Genomic DNA, 19,554 nt, shown 5'->3' on the forward strand with positions numbered 1-19,554 from the left:
AACACCTACAGTGATGAATTAATACCTATAGTGTTGAAATTAACACCTACAGTGATGAATTAACTCCCACGCTCTGCATTTAATTCCAGCTGGATACAAATGAGCATTGTAAAAGTCAATTGAGTAATGTTTTTACTTCACTGTGTTTTGGGGGTTCTTTTTGTTTCACAGTCACAGGGGCAATTTAGCAATAAGTCTGCCGGTGGTGGTGTATGGTTTCTTGGAGCTGAGCAAAGCATCTTGCTGCCTTCCACAACCTGCCATCTCTATGTACACTCACTGCAACCATGCAGGGCAGCAAACTGCCTGATGTGTCTCTGTATTTACTACTTCTTCCCCTGCAAGCGGACAACCGCCGGCAATGCTGAGGTCACATCCATTTCGGTGAGCAACTGTGGCGCATTATTACCGAATAATAATAAGCAACTTTACTGTCTCTCTGTCCTCCGAAAATGCTCCTCCGGAATTGAGATTCTCTGCATGACATTGAAAGACATCATGAAAGTGTTTTTCCATGCAAAGCTCCCAGCTTTGAGAGCTCCTTGCTTCAGAATCCCTGTGTTTCCGAGCAGGACAGGCTCGCCTCCAGGATCAAGCGATTACCGACCGGGCTTTGGCTCCTGGCTGCAGCTTTATAGATGAGAGGAGGCAAGGAAAAAAAACAACTTTTTTTTGACTCCTCGATCGTTTTTTTAAAGCAAAAGTTTACCCACCAAAAATCACAAGTGGTATTTAACATATGATGCCTTTTATTATGTTTTATTCATAAGGAGTAATGTTAGAAATTCCAGCTGAAGTATTTTTGGTCAGACTACAACAGAAATAGAACAGATATAAGGATGAAAAAAATCACGCAAAAAAAGAGAAAGAAAACGGAGCAATCAGTTAGCAACACAGAAATATCCCGTCAGAATTATCTCAGAGTTAAAAATCACTAGAACCATGCTATAACTGAATCAGCAAAGACATGAAAATGTCTGCAGTGGCAGCATGATTCAATACCGAAGTGAAATATTAATCCATTTTTGATTTAAAATTCCCCTTCAAATTCGCTATTTGTGGAGGCTATCAGCTGGAGCAAAGCTTTGAAGTCTCACAACACTAGTAACCCTTTGAGTGAAGTCTCTCTGTCTCTTTCGTTCTTTCACACACACATACACAGCCCTCTTAGTTTAACTCTCTAAAGTTGTTTTGGGTTTTTTTTTTTTGTTTGTTTTTTTTCCTCGTCTGTCATGTATGTTTTCACTTAACAATAGAGAGGATGGATGTTTCTCCTCATAAGGACTTGAACACTTTCATTTCCTCTCCTTCGAGGGAAGAACAGCCTTCAAAAGAGCGAGTGCCATATCCCGCACGGCTCTCCAACAACCACCGCATCAATAATCAAACAATTACAGAATCTTTAGCGTTCTCGGAGCAAATCTCATACGATCGTTGGCTAGAAAACCAGGTAAAACATGGCTTCGTAAAGAAGCTTCACATATTTCCACTTGACTTTTACACTTTCAAGCCACTTTATTAGAAACACCTCATATGCAAACCTTGCAGATGTCTGCAGTCCATCTGCTGCATGCTGTTTGACTCAGCTGTTCTTTAGGCCTTCATCAATGGCCCATTTTGCATGGTTATGGGCTGTATATTGTTTGGCCGGCAGATCCCTCTCAATACACCAGTGGCACTGGCATGCGCAGAAATGCCAGCACCACCGCTGGGCGCGATAAATGTGCGGCAACTCAACACCCACAACGCTGCCACTAACATAACGCGCTCACACTCGCGCTCGCTTGCTCTTGCTCTCTCTCTCTCTCTCTCTCTCTCTCTCTCTCTCTCTCTCTCTCTCTCTCTCTCTCACACACATACATCCCCCCCCCCACCCGTGGGAACAATCGTCACACCCCCTCCCCCAAACGAAAAATAAGCAATGTGTCTGTACACACCAAGTAAGAACTTCCAAACCGAGCTGTAGCTCTTGATTCTGGCACCTGCGTTCCCACAACATGTCAATAAGGCCTTTTTTGCTAAAGGAGTCCAGCACCAGTTCCACCCTACCTCGCACTGCAAGCTCCAAGAAGATGACTCATGCTGTCGCGTTTTCTCACTCAGGCTTTTGCGGTGTTTTATTTAGGGGAGTACCTAAAACCGTGATAGACGGACTGCAGCTCGATGAACAGTGTGAAGCCAAGTTAGCAGCACACACCAGATAGACGGGGCGTATTATACATTCGTCAGTCTCACTGCACCGGTGACAGTTTGCATCGATTTCAAAAGCCTTTTAAAATCCACTTCGCACTTCAAAGATCATCCAGCGCTGACTCAATGAACATTCTAAGAGTGAAGCAGAGGAAAAGTACTGAAGATGCATTTTTAATGAACATTCTTAAAGTGAAGCAGATGAAAAGTACTGAAGATGCATTTTTAATGAACATTCTTAAAGTGAAGCAGAGGAAAAGTACTGAAAATGCATTTTTCATGTGCCACTATTGCCTGATTGTCACCTGCAACTCAATACCAGTTTTAACAGTATCTGAATGATCTGCTAATATTAATGAACATAGTTTTAGCTAAATGCCACTTTAGTTAATGCATTTTAACTGACAAGATAACCACCTTTTCTTCCTATGAAATGTGTCATATCTTTTATTGTTGTAATTTTAGGAACATAGATATATATATATATATATATATATATATATATATATATATATATATATATATATATATATATATATATATATATATGTATATATTAACTCCAGGACTTCCATGGCACATATAACAGTTATAAAGCTAAATCATTTACATTTATATCATGTTCACTTAATGTTATGCCCTATTTTTTGGGAAAATAGTTCTTCTTCTTCTTTTGTTGTTGTTGTGAACATTTTTGCTGGTTTTAACACAAGTACTAAGATGACACTCAAAGTTTCAGCAAGCCTGTAATTTTTAAGATAATTAAAAATGATCATTTCATTGGCATGAATTGCCAATGAAACTGTTGAGTGTTAAGCCTTCCTTTTACTTTGGTAAGACTGGGAGTTCTGGGAGTTAAGAAGCCCAGTGAAAGCCCAGTGAAAACCCAGTGAAAGCCCAGTGAAAGCCCAGTGAAGCCCAGTGAAGCCCAGTTTTCCGCCCAGTGAAAGCCAGACACCTCCCTTCAGCACTTGCAGTGCTAACCCTATGATGCTTGTGAAAACTGCTTCACTTCTCCACACTAAGATCTGGCTTCCACAAAATTTCCCAATGGTGTGACATGTTCAACTCAGCTAGCGTTTTTTCTCTTTTTTTTCCATTTCCTTTTTGTTGCACTACCAGATCAGTACAGGCCCTCAGCGGGGAGCCTAAAGAATGTTTAGAGAAAATGATTACCTTCAGTTCTCACCACCCGAGAAACATCATGGAATGCAAAGGGAGAGCGAGTTGCTGGTTACCTATTGATTGAAACCCTTGACACCAAACGACTTACGAAATGACAGGTGACAGATGGAAGAGCTGAACGTGAAGCTGCTGAGTTATCAAAGGGGCAGACTGGGAGGGTGGGAGTGGGCAAGAACATTAAGAACGTACTCCCTTCCTGAGGGGTGGAGGTGACACTAACAGCCAGTGCTATGGAGGGCATTAGCTGGCAAAAGCATTTCCCCCAGTGGCTGTTACCTGACCGGATCAGACCTACAAGCCTCCAGACACTTGGCAATTCCCGCTACAGATCCCTGCAAAGGTTGCAGGGGATTGGTTAAATAGGTAAGTGGATGGCTATCTGACACTGATGCAGGCTTCCTTCACTATGTACAAGCATTTGCAAATAACTCTGAATTTGCCCATCATCCATCAGAAAAAGGCATTACTTTTCACTAGTGTCAAAGTATTTTGATGGTCTAAATTCACAGATTGTACCTTTCAGGTGTATTGATAGAAATTTCTGCCCAGTTGCAAAGAACATTTACCTGCTGCTTTTATCCAAAGCAATTTACAATTATGACTGAGTACAACTTGAGCAATTGAGGGTTAAGGGTGTTGCTCAGGGGCCCAACAGTGGCAACGGTGGAGCTTGAAACAGCAACCTTCCAATTACAAGTCAAGTACCTTAACTGCTAAGCTACCACTACCCCACATATCAGGACCACACATACAGACACCATTGTCTTATTTGGGTGCGGTTTCCTCTGAACAAACATGTCAGAAACAGAATCTTTCCATTGTTATTCACAAGTCTGAATCAAAAACAATGCCATTTAAGAAAAATGAAAGACAGATGTCCACACAGGTCTCCCATCTGTGCACACGCACGTCTGCCCCATTACTCAAACCGTAGACCGGCTAAAGAAATATCTGAAGACCTGTGCTCTCACGCTCTGCTTTCTTTGTCTTCTAAGTGCTCGCATGAGTTGGCAAAACACAGAGTTCATCATCTTCGGAGAGTGGGAGTGGATGTCCTTGCAGCTCAGAGGGCAGCCCACGCAGTGAAGTCTGCTAGACCGATATGACTACCCAAGCCTTGAGGACTGAGAGTTGTGAACAACCCAAAATATCCACTGAAGGGTGAAAGTAAAAGGACTGCCATCCAGACTGCAGTGCGACACCCGGTTCAATAAGTAACGCAGACACGACCTGAAGACGTGAAAGGAATTGATGTTTGTGACCATAAAGCACATCTGTGTTGTGAGTGACCATCTGGATTTACACTACTACACATCACTGGCATTTCTACAGACATTCACAACCATATTATTCAAATATTAATAGTTCGAATGCAAATATTTTTGTGTCTTTTTTGCATATGCAATTGCATTTTTGGATCATTTGATTTCATGTGCATTTTTTCCACTTTGGAATTCGACCATAATCTTGCACATTATTAATATTCATGTAGCCTTTTCTTCTATATAATTACATTCTGGTTTATGGTACTGTGTTTCTCAAAAAAACTTTTTAAAAATTAAAAAAAAAATTACACAATGAGCTCGCTTTTCATTCCGTATGAAATATTTAATGTCTCCATGTACGTCCACATGTAAACTGAAATGTGCATGCAGACTGTGACAAGCCATTTGGTATGAGGTCATCTGTCCCACAGGCAATTGTGAAGGCCAGCCAGGTTATCTTCTGTCATATGGGTCCAACATAACAGGAAGCCTACCACTGACCTAATATCTACAAGCATTGGAGACTATGCCTGCAAGGTGTTGAAATATGGCTGAATGAATCAGACATTGCAGCAAAAGCTGCAGTATCCAAAGACAATGCCTTAACATTTGCATCCTGTAAAATTCGCTATCTCAGCTAAGAAGATGCAAACCACCCTCACCCCTTCCATAAAATCAGCTTCCCCAGCTTTATGATGTCACATGTCACACGCGGTACATCATTATGTACATAACATCTGCAAAAAAATTTAATTAAAATCCGGACTGTACCGTACTGCTGCTAGCACATCACAAGCTCAAAGGTGAAGGTAAAATATAGATGGTACAGTGAGCATCCTTGTAACCGGTCTCACAGACAGATGAGCTCAACACCCCGGTTTGGAAAGCAGATCTCTCTGGCTGTGATTCAGCTTTCTCGCAGACCACCAGCAGCCAGAACAGACAGTGAACATAAGGGAAGCTCGGATAATGAGGATCAGATGACAGGCTGCATTAAAGGAAGAGTTCAGCTGCTGTTAATGTGACTAATGATGTGTAGCTAGATGAATACAAAATCCAGCAATTAGCAATGCCATAATGAACCAATGGCTCTCATGTCCTGCAAGCTACTAGTCACTGTTAGCCATGCTAGCATTTTCAAGCAAAATGTTCTTACAAGGACTTAAGAAATAATAAAACGAATCTATGGCATATGTAAAGATTGATGGGATGAATGAATGAATGAATGAATGAATGAATGAATGAATGAATGAATGAATGGCAAATGTCTACACAGCCAGAAATGTACTATGGAATTCATCCAGGTATGTAATCTGTGATGGAAAAGTAACACAAAACTGATTAGACATTTGACAATGATGCATAATCATGCTCTATCCTGTATCTCTTGCCTAGCTGAAATATATGACATTCATAAAAGATTAAAGGGTTTGTTAGTTGGTGGAAGTTGGTGGAGAAATGAGGATATTAATATTGCAAACACATCATCATGGAAATCCAATAAAATAAACATATTTGATAAAAGTGTTCGTTCATTGCAACTTTAAGTACTCGATGTGCGTTCATCTCTGCCATTCCGCCTGTGCTCCCTGCTGGCGAATACCGGAGTGTACCTTAGATCCAGTACAACTTCGCAATTCATTCGCAAGATGATTTACCTCAAATACAGGGAAAACAATTCAAAAACAGCACCAAGAATACAGCTATTTTTTAAAAGGTAATGTTTTGGGCTTATATTTGGCAAGTGTTTCCCATCGGTCTGTGTAGCGTGGCGATTGGTTTAATACAAGTAACGGTTGATTTGTAAGCAGTATTGCTTTCAACAAGTAGACTAGTCTCAACTCAACCAAGAAAGAGAAATTCGAGGCTGAGTTGCGGCTATAATCAGCACTGGGCAATTATCATAATTAACCTGATCACAATATGTGATCGAATATTAAGTAAGAACACTAAGTGGTCGAATCAAACTGATGATCCGCTGCACTATTATAATAGCGCAGTTATTCTAAGTTATTATATAACTTTTCTTAAGATCGACAGCGACGGGTCCTACCTGTAACATTAGCTGGTATTCTAACGTGTATGTGTTAAAAAGAAAATAAAGAAGTTCTTTTCACGAGGGGTTTAAAACCTAAATTATATTCCTCGTGCGTGATGCGAGCATTTGCTGCAATGAATAGCTTTTATGATAGAAGAGCTTCCGAAAACATCGGTCTGCCGCACATTTTACTTTATCGTTTTGTACATAAAGGTAATTAGCATTTCTTAATAAGAAACGTAATTGTAGGTATCAGATTCTCCTTCGTTAATATACTTTGAGTGCGAAGCTGCTCTAAAGACGAACATTACGTCTGAAGCACTGGAGATGCCCAATTCCGCAAAACTTACTTTTGCAGTCGTGAGCAGTTGTCGAGTTCTTTCCAGTGTTCCCAGTCCGCCCTCCAGAAGGCTGGGATGCGCTCGCTTTTTTATACTGATCGGCGAGTTTGACAGTTAATCTCGATACAGATGCGCTGGCGAACTCCTCTGTTGCTTTGCCATCTGTTGTGCGCGCTGCGCTGCGCTCTGCCTGGGCAGGGACAAGGACGCGCGAGAAGAAGCGCGCGCGGAGAGGACCGAACGGGGGAGAATGACGCCGCGTTAATACCCCCGTCGTCTTGCAGGGGCGTGGCTATCGACGGCACATCCACGCAAGAGCTTTTTCGCTGAGGGTTTCTAGACGCTGCGGAACAGCAAACGTATGACATACAGCTTCTCAATCTTTACATTTCAGCGGATCATTTATATTTATAAATAACCTATTATTTAACCCCCCCCCCCCGGAAACTGTACTAGGGAATGCGTTGCTTTTTCTAGCAACTTATGCATCTTGACGTCAAAGAATTTTACGGAACGTATTTGGGAACTCTGCGCTAGGTAGGCTGATCAGAATGGCGACATTACTGGGCCACATTACCGGCCGTTACTGGAGGCGGCTCAGGGCCAGGCAGGCCAACCTTCTGTGGAGGGTCAAGGGAATATGTCGGCCGAGTTTACCCATCCAGAAACTGGGGCTGCAGCATCTGTGCTCGTTGCCCTGGTGAGCAGTTCTGCAACAGCCCTACTCCAACATTTTTCCCACCAAGCCCCAGTTTGTTATCATACCACTATTGTGGGTTTCTTTAGGACTGGTGTATCTTGCATGTCTACCGTGCAAAGAGTGTATTTTCAACCATAATATAACACACCGTGCACTGATATTCAGATGTCACTGTAGAACTTCATTAATGTCATAGGGAGTCGGAGATTAGGGTTGGAAATAAACTCCACAGGGTGGTAGATCTCTGGATTTGGGAATGCCTATTTACTATGCATACTGTCTGAGAAGAAGCAGACTTTCTGTTTAAGAGACTTTTAATGACTTGCCTCAAAAGTTGAGCCGCTTGCTCAGAGGATCCCGCCTTGGTAAACAGATCGATCACAGTAGTGACACTCGGGTTCACAACTGCTGACACGAGCTGACACAGTTCTGGTAAATTCAGTCCCTACTTCCTGCTTTTGAATAACCATAAAAGAACTTAAATGGCTTTCTAAATTTGTACCACTCTCATAACGGCCAGAGCCTGGAGAAAAACAAAAGTCATAACAGTCCTATTCCTTACCCCTTTGATCTTATGGCAGAGATAGATGGTGACATCACAATGATCACTGATGCACTGAAACATCACTGCATTACACCAGCCACCGTTACTATGGCTACAGATTATTATTGGCAAATATGCACAGCTTGTGTCTCCACTGAAACGGGAGGACGAGAATCATAAAATGATTATTTCTCAGGACTGCTAACCATGGAGTTAACTGTGAAGTTTTAATGTACTGGGATTAGGAATAATAACAGTAATTTTGTTCTAGATGCATTCTCAATGCATCACAGAGCTCTACAAAGGTACAGGGATGTTTTTTTTCCCTTTTCCTCTTTAACATTTAATCAATTCCTATCAGAAGTGCTAACACTGCTGTCTGTGAAGGAAATCTAGTAGGGGCAGGTTAGTCTTATGAAAATGAATCACATTTAATCATCGCCAACATTTCTTTGCACTGTTAAATGTTTAAATTGTGCATTGTATATACATGGGATGTGAGATTAGGCTTTCTATCAAACCTTGGTCTGAGAGGGCCAAGGGTCAGTGGGATTCAGTGACCAACCTGCTTAAACGCACCCGATTCAACTCATCGATCAGTCACCTGGTTGAGTAGGAGTGTCTGAGCAGAGCAGTTGCCAAACTCTGACGGACTCTGGCCCTCCAGGTCCAGGCTTTGACATCATAAAAAAATGCAGAAAATGTAAGCAGAAATACATTGTGGTCACGTACAGTTCTGCATTTCTGAACTTTTATTTCCTTTTTTTTTCAGTGTAACCCCCCCCCCCCCCCCCCCCCCCCTCCACCCAAGAGTCCAATGCAGGTACTTTTCAAAGAAACATAACCGAACATCATCTCTTCAAATGCTGTGAGCAAACTAAAGTGGAACATTATGTACTTTCTGAGCCTGGCATAGAGTTCCGCTGCAGACGGGATACGCACTCCTGTAATCCTTCAGGTTTGGAAATCCCATTTCAGAGAAGACACTCTCACGCTCGCTCGCTCTCTCTCTCTCTCTCTCTCTCTCTCTCTCTCTCTCTCTCTCTCTCTAATCCAGTCTGATCTGATGCTTCTCTTACTGCAGTCGCTCTGCTGGACCACTTGCACTGGGTGGGCCTATGTTTCCGCCATGGCTAGGACTACCACTAAAAACAATACGATTTCCCAAAACTGACATGCGATTTCCTTCTTTTCCCGCCTCTCCGCCTCATCGAGGTTATATCTCTCTGTCCATGCGGCAGTTTTGTGGTCAGAAAGCTCCGGGAGAAAGCTGTTAACCTCCAGTGAGCTCATTAGAACCACCGACATCCGTGTTGCTTTTCGTAAAAGCAGCAGAATGCTGGGCTTGAAAGCACAGTGAATTAAATGGTCTTCACACTGCCTTACACTTCTGCTCTTTGTTTCAGCCGCAGACCTGATCTAAATAAAACAGAGAATGGAATAAATACTAAAATGGCATGCACATGAATGTTAACCTCAGGAAAGACCTTAAAACAATGACTACCACTTTAGACCTATATTTCCCTTCATCATTTGGCAGCATGATTAGTTGACCTCCTGCAATTACTGAACACAGTCCAATAACTGTACAGTTACAACACATCTTCCTGAAACCAGTTACCCTCCAGGTAATATCAGAGCTAAATGCTTCATTTAATTAAATGTACATTTGCCACATACGGAATCTCACATACACATCACCAATTACTGTATTCCATCAAGCACATACACAGATTGCAGTAATATGCACCCAGGAAGATATTCCTAGTGGTTGAATTGTGTTTTCCTTTTCTATGAAAGGATAGGCTGATGATGATGAGTATCAAGAATTATTTCTATCCGTGAACAGCGTCTATGTTTGGATCATGTTTAACACAACGAAAATCTTAAAACTACGGTATATGTTTTTTGGGGGAGTTGCTCATGACATATTTCCGATGTTTAAAGAAAACATAATTAGCCTGTAACGACACATTTTTTAAATACACGTGTTGTATTTATCTTTGTGCAGACCACACAATCTGCTGTGAATTCCATTCAAAAGTACGCTGAATGAATGCAGCTTCGGCAGGCAGTTACTTCATAAACCAGAGCAAAACAGGAGCCTAGTAGACTGCTGCCGTGCACTTATACATCAGTGAGCACTGAGTCAGTCTTAATAGCAGGTATTCATTTACTTTTCCGATTCAATTCTTACAGTTCAGTCAGCTAATCTATATGATGTATGATATAGAGATTGATGAAGCTCACACGTCAGTAGGCATGTCGGAGTAGGTGGATATCAAACTTAAGTGATCGACTGCGGGAAGATGCACACATCTAGCTTAGCAAAACCGATACGGCTCCTGGTTCCGTGATTTTTTATTGGCCAAAAGCCAGAATAACTGAATTTAACATCCAGAAGTGCCAATGGCTCACCTACTCATCATTATGTTCAATACTAAGCGATATATTATTTAGAAAGGGCTTTTTATTTTTTACATTATTTTCTAAAATCTGCTAAATAGCCATACATGGAATTTAAATCCACTATTAACACGACGAAATTTCGTTTTCATAGGCTGTTTGTTTTTATTACGAGCAAGAAGTAGACTACATGAAACCTGAACACCAAAGTAATGGAGTACAAAGAATCTGGGTTTTTTTTCTGTAGACTTTCTTTAGGTCTGAGTTATGTTGAGAGTGGATGGTGTGACTTTAGCAGTGAATCACGGAGGACCAAATATCCTCCCATGTGTCCAAAGCCTTACAGCTATGAACTGGACTGGCTAGAGAATGGAGTTGAAAGGGTTAATTGCTCTGTCCTCAGAAACACTATCTTTTATGATCACACAATGTACCAGGCATTCAAACTTTGTGTACTACCCCAAGGAATATCTCACACATAAAATCAATATAGCATCTGGCCAAGTGCCAAATCTGTTTTAGATTTACACACGTTATTTCATAATTCTAAATAAATGTGCAGTTGTCATGTCTGCTGGGTTTTCAACTAAGCACGCGAAACATCTAAAGTAAAGGACTCTCATCGTTGGGGATTCTGTAAACACTTATGGGTGATCTGTGGTGATAAAGAAATGGTGGACTGCGCGCTGTTTACAAGAACAGCAGTTTTCTTCGCTCCTGGATAACGGCGAGGGTCAAATGTGCCGTTGATTTGCAGCTGAGTGGATTTACTTTTTACATTCCTCTTGTGCGGCAACGAGAGAAGGGAATGTCGTCTCGGTCCTTTTAATTACATCTGACCCTGACGGCAAGAGCTGCATGCACAAAGTGCAGAGCCATTATAAAGGACGGATTTATGGCGCGGAGATTCGGCCCCATTAAAAGCCAGGGAGAAAACACACGGGGAGAGTGTGAGCAAGATTTGAATTCGCTGCCAGACATCTGAACCTCGGCGCAGCATGCTAGTATGAAACAATCATTGGGAGATAATTAATCCTGTGGGAGCAAAGCTACTGCCACAAATCCCACTTACACCGAAATGCAGAGTGCAAATCTTCCACAGCTAAACCCGTGGGTTTGGGCTCCTGCTCTCGGGCCCTCATGCACACTGGGTCTTATTTTGTGACCTTTACCCCCATGTGTCACCCCATTCGTTAATGGCCGGGCATTCCGCCAGGTGAAACAGTTCCACCAGAGAAAGACGACACCCACACCTATGGAGAGCAGTGGCAAACCACTGTCCTGAGGTCAGCAGCAGAAGCGTAGAAGTGACGCAACTGCATTTCAGAGGCTGTATAAATAAGCATCACACACAATTCATTCAGCAGTCAGAATATACTCTATACTGACACAGCCAATGGTGGAACAAATGAACACAACACTATTCAGCTACAGAGTACATGGACACACAATTTGAAGCAGGCATTTCCATACCTGTACGGATTTCTAAGATAATCAAGCACTATGGTGTACTGTCCTGCTCAGTGGTGTGTGTCAAAATGCAACATTAAAGTATTTCATGTAGATGGGAGAAGACATCTTTTCAATTGCCTTTTTTCTTCTTTTTTTTGGTAGTGTTAAAAGAACAATGTGGTTGGGCCCATGTGGTTCACTTCAGGACCCGTTTTATTTGTTCGCTGTTGTCTATAGATGGGTGAAGGTCTGCTGGCTGAGAAGTCAGTCGTCACTTTAGCGGTTAACTGCATTTTCCTTCAGAATGTTATGGTGACATATCAGTCCAGAAAAAGCAACTCAGCTCATGGAGGATCTATGAATAGGGAGGGTAATCTGAACCTTCACAGGTTTCTGGGTACAGCTTAGCAAAACATGAATGTACTGCAGGTAATGTCATGTGACACTAGTTGCTTCATAAATAGTCAATTCAGAGAGTTGGATCACAAACACAACACTTTCATGTCAGGAACGCTAACCCACATTTTTCTCATTTCTCAAGTGTGCATCTCTGCAGTTTTTAGGCGACAAAATCATGTGACTCTCAGATGTCTAGAGCCTCTCAGAACACAAAAACGGAATATGATTTGCATGCTGAGTGCAGACCAGAAAGAAATTATTTATGTTCTGCAGACATTGCTGATGTTCTGACATCTAGAATTGTGGCAGGGAACGTTTCTTTAAGTGTACTTCTGAGGTCTTCAGTTTCACTTACCAGTCGTTTTAGAATTCCTTTTTTAATGATGACTTCTCAATTTTTTTTTACTTGAGTACACTTTTTTTTATGTTGACACTTTTCAGAGCACCATGTGCAGCCCAAGCAGTTGCAGATCCAAGGACATTCGTCCCATTTCGCTCCTCAGCCATAATCTTGGGTGTTAGGTGGATGAAACTGATCTTGTGGACCCCCTCCTCTGGGGCCAGGCACGCTTTCATGAAACCCTGCAGTCTTCAAAACAAGTACTAATGACAACCACTCACTGCAGGCACTCTGGCGAGGACAAGACTCCACTCTAACAAGGCAGCAAAATGTACTGGCAGAGAGACTGAAGATTTTTTTTTTTTTTTTTATCGCCCGTATCATTACCCTGTGTCCTGCAGCCAAGATTTTGTGGTATTTTTAGAATTTGTTAGTGTAATTGAAAGCAGCATATGAACGTCCACCCTAAGTCACCAACTTAAACGCTGTACATTAGTAGCGAGCGGAAATGAGTCTGTCAGCGGTGGCAGGCTCAGCGGGGCCTGACAGATGCCTCAGACCGTGCTGTACTTCCTGGCAAGCATCAGCACTTCCTTACACTTTGACAGTTCAGTTACACTGTCACTATTTTATTCTCAAACAAAGAGACAAAGATATCTATCTGTCTATCTATCTGTCCATCTATCTATCCAGCTAATATATATATATATATATATATATATATATATATATATATATATATATATATATATACACACACACACACACACACACACACACACACACACACACACACACCCGGGGAACAGAGAACAGCTATAGTTAAAGTTAAAAGTGTAAGAAGTAACAAAAGAGTAACAAAGAGCGTATTACACAAGGTTTTTAGAGAAACATCATTTTGGACAGAGGTCCTTCATTAGCTGTGCAAGCAAAGTGATTCTGAAACTTTAGGCAGAAATTTGCTTGCACAGCTGATGAAGGACCTCTGTCCAAATCGTCCTGTTCCTCTAAAAAGCTTCTTTCTTCACTGCAATTTTTTTTACTCACCTACAATCTTCCACAGATAAATGTAACATTGACAATAAACAGCTGTATATCTTAGTTACTTAAGTGAATAAACATACAGAGGGTTTAGCCAATCAGATTTTTTCTTAAGCAAAAAAAGCTATTTAATTCACACTGAAGTTTTTATGTTTTTATGGGGAATAAATTCACGTGCACACCCTGTTTATGTAGTTTGTTTCCCAAGCTTGTAGCAGTGCCCGCTGTCAAAGGAGTAAAAAAAAAAACAAAAATAGCACGACAGCAGGAAAAACGACTAAAATGATCTCCAAGTTCCCAAGCAGTGTTTACCGATTCAAGTTTTCATTCTCCTAAACTCGAGCATTGGCGCAGTGATCTTGGCAAGCTGCTAGAGCAAGTGTCACTTTGCCACTCTGCTGATCTGATGTGCTGAAATATCTTTGTACCGTATTACAGTTGAGCCAATCACGTTTCAACGCTGTCGTAATCTGCCTTTATCACCGCAGCGATGCTGCAGTCAATCTTAGTGTTCAGGACTCTCATAGGCTGTTTGTTACTGTGATATTGTAATGATTTAAAGAAAAAACAAACAAAAATGAACTAATCAAACAGTAATAACTGATGAAGTGACTGATGAGTTGTTTATGCCAACAGACTACAATATGTAATTGTTAACCTATAAAATGCATCTGTATTCTATTTGTATTTAATAAAGCAGCCAATGAGTGTCAGTGCACAGTGCATTAGATATTTCTAATGAAGCAGCTGGTCTGTACACTGTAATAATTAATAATCCATATTATTAATAATGAATTGGCAGCATTATAAAAAATGATAATGACTGAAAGCGGACGTGGATCAGTTCTAACAATCACACTAGCTATCTTCCAATATCTGTATTAATAGCCTAATAAGATTTTAGGTTGATAAATGTAATATGTTCCTGAACACTGGAAACAGTCACGTGACTGTACTTAACTCAAAAGATCTACATAAATCCTTTTAGCCTGTGAAGATGTAGAGCATACGCCACTCAGACTGATCCAGAGCTTCAGGCTGAATCACAGAGAAGCTCACCACACTGACCTGAGAGCAGTCCCTGTGATAGAACATCAGCAAACAATTCTTCTTTTTAAATGTTGAGCTTCAAACTTGGGCGGTAAACTTAGAGCAAGGTGAAAAATATATTTCAGGCACCCTGTCTCACTTTAGGTTTATATACACTGCCTGGCCAAAAAAAAAGCAAATTGGTAAGAGCCTCCCATTGGATAATTATTGCATGGGTGATTATGTTGCAGCTGGCAACAAGTTATTTAACCCTAACTGATGCAGTGAGTTGCTTCTCATTTGTTAAACAACCATGTTGAAAGACGCATCCTGTGGTCCTGGAAAAGATGTTTCAGAAAGGTCAAATTATTGACATGCATCAAGCAGAGAAAACATCTAAGGAGATTGCTGAAACTACTAAAATCGGGTTAAGAACTGTCCAACGCATTATTAAAAAGTGGAAGGACAGTGGGGAAACATCATCTTCGAGGAAGGAATGTGGTGGGAAAAAAAATCTTGAATGATCGTGATCGGCAAATACAAACTTGTGGTGAAATCAAATTGTAGAAAAACAACAGTAGAACTCAGGGATATGTTTAATAGTGAAAGTAAGAGCATTTCCACACACACAATGTAAAGGGAACTCAAGGGATTGGGACTAAACAGCTGTGTAGCCTTAAGAAAACTACTTGTCAGTGAGGCTAACCGGCAGAAACGGCTTCAATTTGCTAGGGAGCATAAAGATTGGACTCTGGAGCAATGGAAGAAGGTCATGTGGTCTAATGAGTCCAGATTTACCCTGTTCCAGAGTGATGGGTGTATCAGGGTCAGAAGAGAGGCGGCTGAAGTGATGCACCCATCATGCCTTGTGCCTACCGTACAAGCCTGTGGGGGCAGTGCTATGATCTGCGGTTGCTGCAGTTGGTCAGGTCTAGGTTCAGCAACGTTATGTGCCCAAAGAATGAGGTCAGCTGACTACCTGAATATACTGAACGACCAGGTTATTCCATCAATGGTTTTTTTCTTCCCTGATGGCACGGGCATATTCCAAGATGACAATGCCAGGATTCATCGGGCTCAAATTGTGAAAGAGTGGTTCAGGGATCATGAGACATCATTTTCACACATGGATTAGCCACCACAGAGTCCAGACCTGAACCCCAGTGAGAATCTTTGGGATGTGCTGGAGAAGACTTTGCGGTCCAAATCTCCCATCATCAATGCAAGATCTTGGGGGAAAAATTAATGCAACTCTGGACAGAAATAAATGCTGTGACATTGCAGAAGCTTGTGGAAACGATGCCACAGCGAATGTGTGCCGTAATCAAAGCTAAAGGCGGTCCAACGAAATATTAGAGTGTGACCATTTTTTTTGGCCAGGCATTGTATCTTACTGTCTAAAGCCAGTTTTGGCTGAATTTCTTTTTGGGTGGCTCTGTACTCATACACACATGCACACACGCACACGCACACACATGCACACACAAACAAACACACATATACTTACACACACATACACACATCACACACAAAGACACACACACGTACACAGACAAGCACGCACACACGTACATGTGACGTGAGGAGGCGTTAGCAGGATGCGGTGACGAGGCACGATGAAACAGACATTTTATTTAACATGCAACACATATGACGTAGCTCGTAGGCTATATTCTCATCAAATACCAACAAACATATTACGACACATGAGACATATATACACTCAAGACAATTACACATAATACGAAACAGGTGGAGGACATGAAAGGGCGTAGCAACACACACACACACACACACACACACATACACACACACAAAACGACGTTTGAGGAAAGGGAGGGGCTGTAACATGACAGTACACACATACATGCACACACAGACAGAGTTTAAGCAAAAGTTAAAAACTACATTAAACTACATGGAGCATATGGTAAGTCAAGAATCATTAAATATTTTATGTTTTGGAAATGCCTCACTGCTGCAGTGAAGGACACACTAGAATTTTCTTTCCTTCTGGTATATAACCTGCAGATGCCCATATACTATACGAGCTGTAAGCTAACACTCCCCTGCATGTGATGGTTGCATATTCTCGACTCAGAGTTCATAAACTGGGACTTTTGAATGCTTTACAACTTTAGGATTAATAGAATGAGTTCTAACCTGTTAACTTCCTTTTTTTCCCCAAACAATTTTCTTTTTATGACGCACAAACCTTCCAACACTTGCACAACATTTTGTTTCTCCTAGCGTCTATTGTTAACGACCGGCTCTCATCTCTGCGATCAGCCTATTGAATAAGTACATCTGAAGTGCAAACTGCACTCAAGCTCGGAACAGTGAGGTTGTCTTCTTCCTCACTCTTCCTCCACCATCCTCTTGCGCTTAGTCCAGTTCTTTCCGTCATTCTCTGGCACCAGACAAAAGGTCACAGTGGAGGCCAATCATCTCCAGCCTCCAGTTAATGATAAAGTCAGCAAAGGCAAACGTACGCTCGCGCACACACGCGCTCGCACGCACATTCGCGCACACGCAGACGCACTCATGCCACACTGCAGTGATCAGGCAGCCTTACTGTGGTAAGCATCTTTCAAGTGACTGCAGCAATCATATTTCAAAACTGCTGCAATTCATCGTCCAATACTGCAGATATCAACCCTTGATAAAAAACTCAGGCTCACCACTTGCGCATACACACACGCACACACTCTCACACACGCACACCTTGTTCCCTGTGCAATCATACTTCCCCTGTGCAATCATACATTTGTCGGTTAAACCTACATTTATTTTTGCATTTTAAGCCTTCTATATTGCACAAGGACGATTTAGGCTGGGATGAAGTCGACTCCGGCGAGACACTTTCCATAAACCACTGGGATAAATGAACCAGACCGTTGCTTTAGCTCGCCAGAGCAGAAACTGTTCCGTCACGCTGACAGGCAGAAGCTTTTTGGCTTGCACCCGGCCTCTCGTCTGGGCTCTAGAATACAGCCACCTGTGCCGACGTAGGCATGCCGCTCCACAGGCGATGACGTCAGGCCTCGGCCCACGCGTGTGGTGCGGCTCGGACGGCTGGACACTGGCACATGTAGGGCCAAGCTGCCGGGGCTTCATGCCAGGATCACGGGAGGGAGGGTCAGGGAGCAAACGGAGTCATCTGCTGGCATGTCCAGGCACGCGCCACCAGCCAGAATCTGTGCTGGCCTCATCGCACAAGCCTCGCTTTCAGTAAACAGTTCGACGCGGCGAGCCCAGCCCAGAGATTTACTTTCCTGAGAGCCAACTATACATTTCCATCTCTACCCTAATATTCATAGGCCCCTGAAAACAGCATTGATTAGATCTGTGAGGCATGTAAGAGTAGAGCTGGGTTCTGCTGGCCTCAGTAAAGCCAGACAGCTCTTCCATGAGTGTCTCTAACACTATAATGGCCATCCAGCTATAGCCATTTGCTAATGCAGCGTGAGGTCTGTTAAACCTGTGTGAAAACCTTTGGCCAAAATGAAGGGCCTCCTCATAAGGCGGACATCCATGGCAGACAGCATTGCCTGAAGCTCAATCGCGAGTACGCCGGGAGCCATATTGGGACACAGAAAATTGCAAGCGGAGCAGGAAGACACTCGTGCTTGGTCAATGGGAAGAGGAGCCACAAGTGCAACCATGGAAACCCACATTTCCTTTCTCCCCAGTTCACATTTCTAAAAAAGAAGAGAAAAAAATACCCTGAAAAATCACGAGCAACCTCTGGTGCAGTTTCGATCTCATTATTCGAGTGTTCCCAGGTCATCGCTAATTAAGTGTAACACTGAATGATCTTATTAAAGTAAACCGTTTGGAGTCTTGATTGAAGAAATATTCCAGAGAGATTTCAAGGCCAAGGGAGGCAGATCGAACTAAATTAGATTCTCTGCCTCCTCGAGACGCTGCGCTAAGCCCATGTACATAACTTTATATTCAAGAAGCTAGTAAAAAGTATTTATTTTGCATAAACCGCTCATGGACGGGCAACACGCTGTTATTCCGACTCGAACCCATCCGCCTCTATGCCTCTGTGCGTGTGGGATGCAGCGTGCTTTGTTCCTTTTTTTGTTTTTGTAAAGCACACGAAAGGAGCCCATCATGCTCAGCACCTCTGCATGGATTTACTCCAAAGAAGCACGTTGGCACGGCGTTCCTGAAGCCCCACCCCGAACAGCAGGCGTGCGCTGCAAGAACACAGGACTCTACAGTTTAGTGTTCACGGCCACTCCGGCCCACGTTCAGACAACGTGTAAGAAAGAAAAGTGCCAATCTGTGCAGCATCGTGGCCGTAAAGAATAAGCGGCACTGGACTTCAGGGAACGGAGTGCTACGCTGCAGTTGAACCTCTCTCCTTGAAGTTCTTGATGATTCGATAAATGGTTGATTTAGGTGCTATCTTACAAGCAGCAATGTCCTTGCCTGTGAAGCCCTATTGACGCAATGCAATGATGACTGCACGTGCTTGGAGGTAACCACAGTTAACAGAGGAAAAATTCAACCACCACCACCCTTGGAAAGCAACCAGTCTGCTCTTCTAATCAGAATGACCGAGTGATATCAGCTGCCTTGTCCTCGTTAACGCTTTCTCCTGAGTTAACGA

At 42.4% G+C, this 19,554-nt stretch overlaps 1 protein-coding gene across 1 annotated transcript in view; it reads right to left on the reverse strand.

Moving 5' to 3' along the window:
- camkvb (CaM kinase-like vesicle-associated b) overlaps positions 1-7,243 on the reverse strand; it is a 37,492-nt gene extending 30,249 nt beyond the window's left edge. The window contains exon 1 of the mRNA XM_027024933.2: positions 7,029-7,243. The gene's annotated coding sequence lies outside the window, so the exon portion shown is untranslated. The remainder of the gene's footprint in view (positions 1-7,028) is intronic.
- Positions 7,244-19,554: the final 12,311 nt, after the last annotated feature.

The sequence above is a fragment of the Electrophorus electricus genome, chromosome 20 (assembly GCF_013358815.1).
Source record: "Electrophorus electricus isolate fEleEle1 chromosome 20, fEleEle1.pri, whole genome shotgun sequence".
Classification (NCBI taxonomy): Eukaryota; Metazoa; Chordata; class Actinopteri; order Gymnotiformes; family Gymnotidae; genus Electrophorus; species Electrophorus electricus.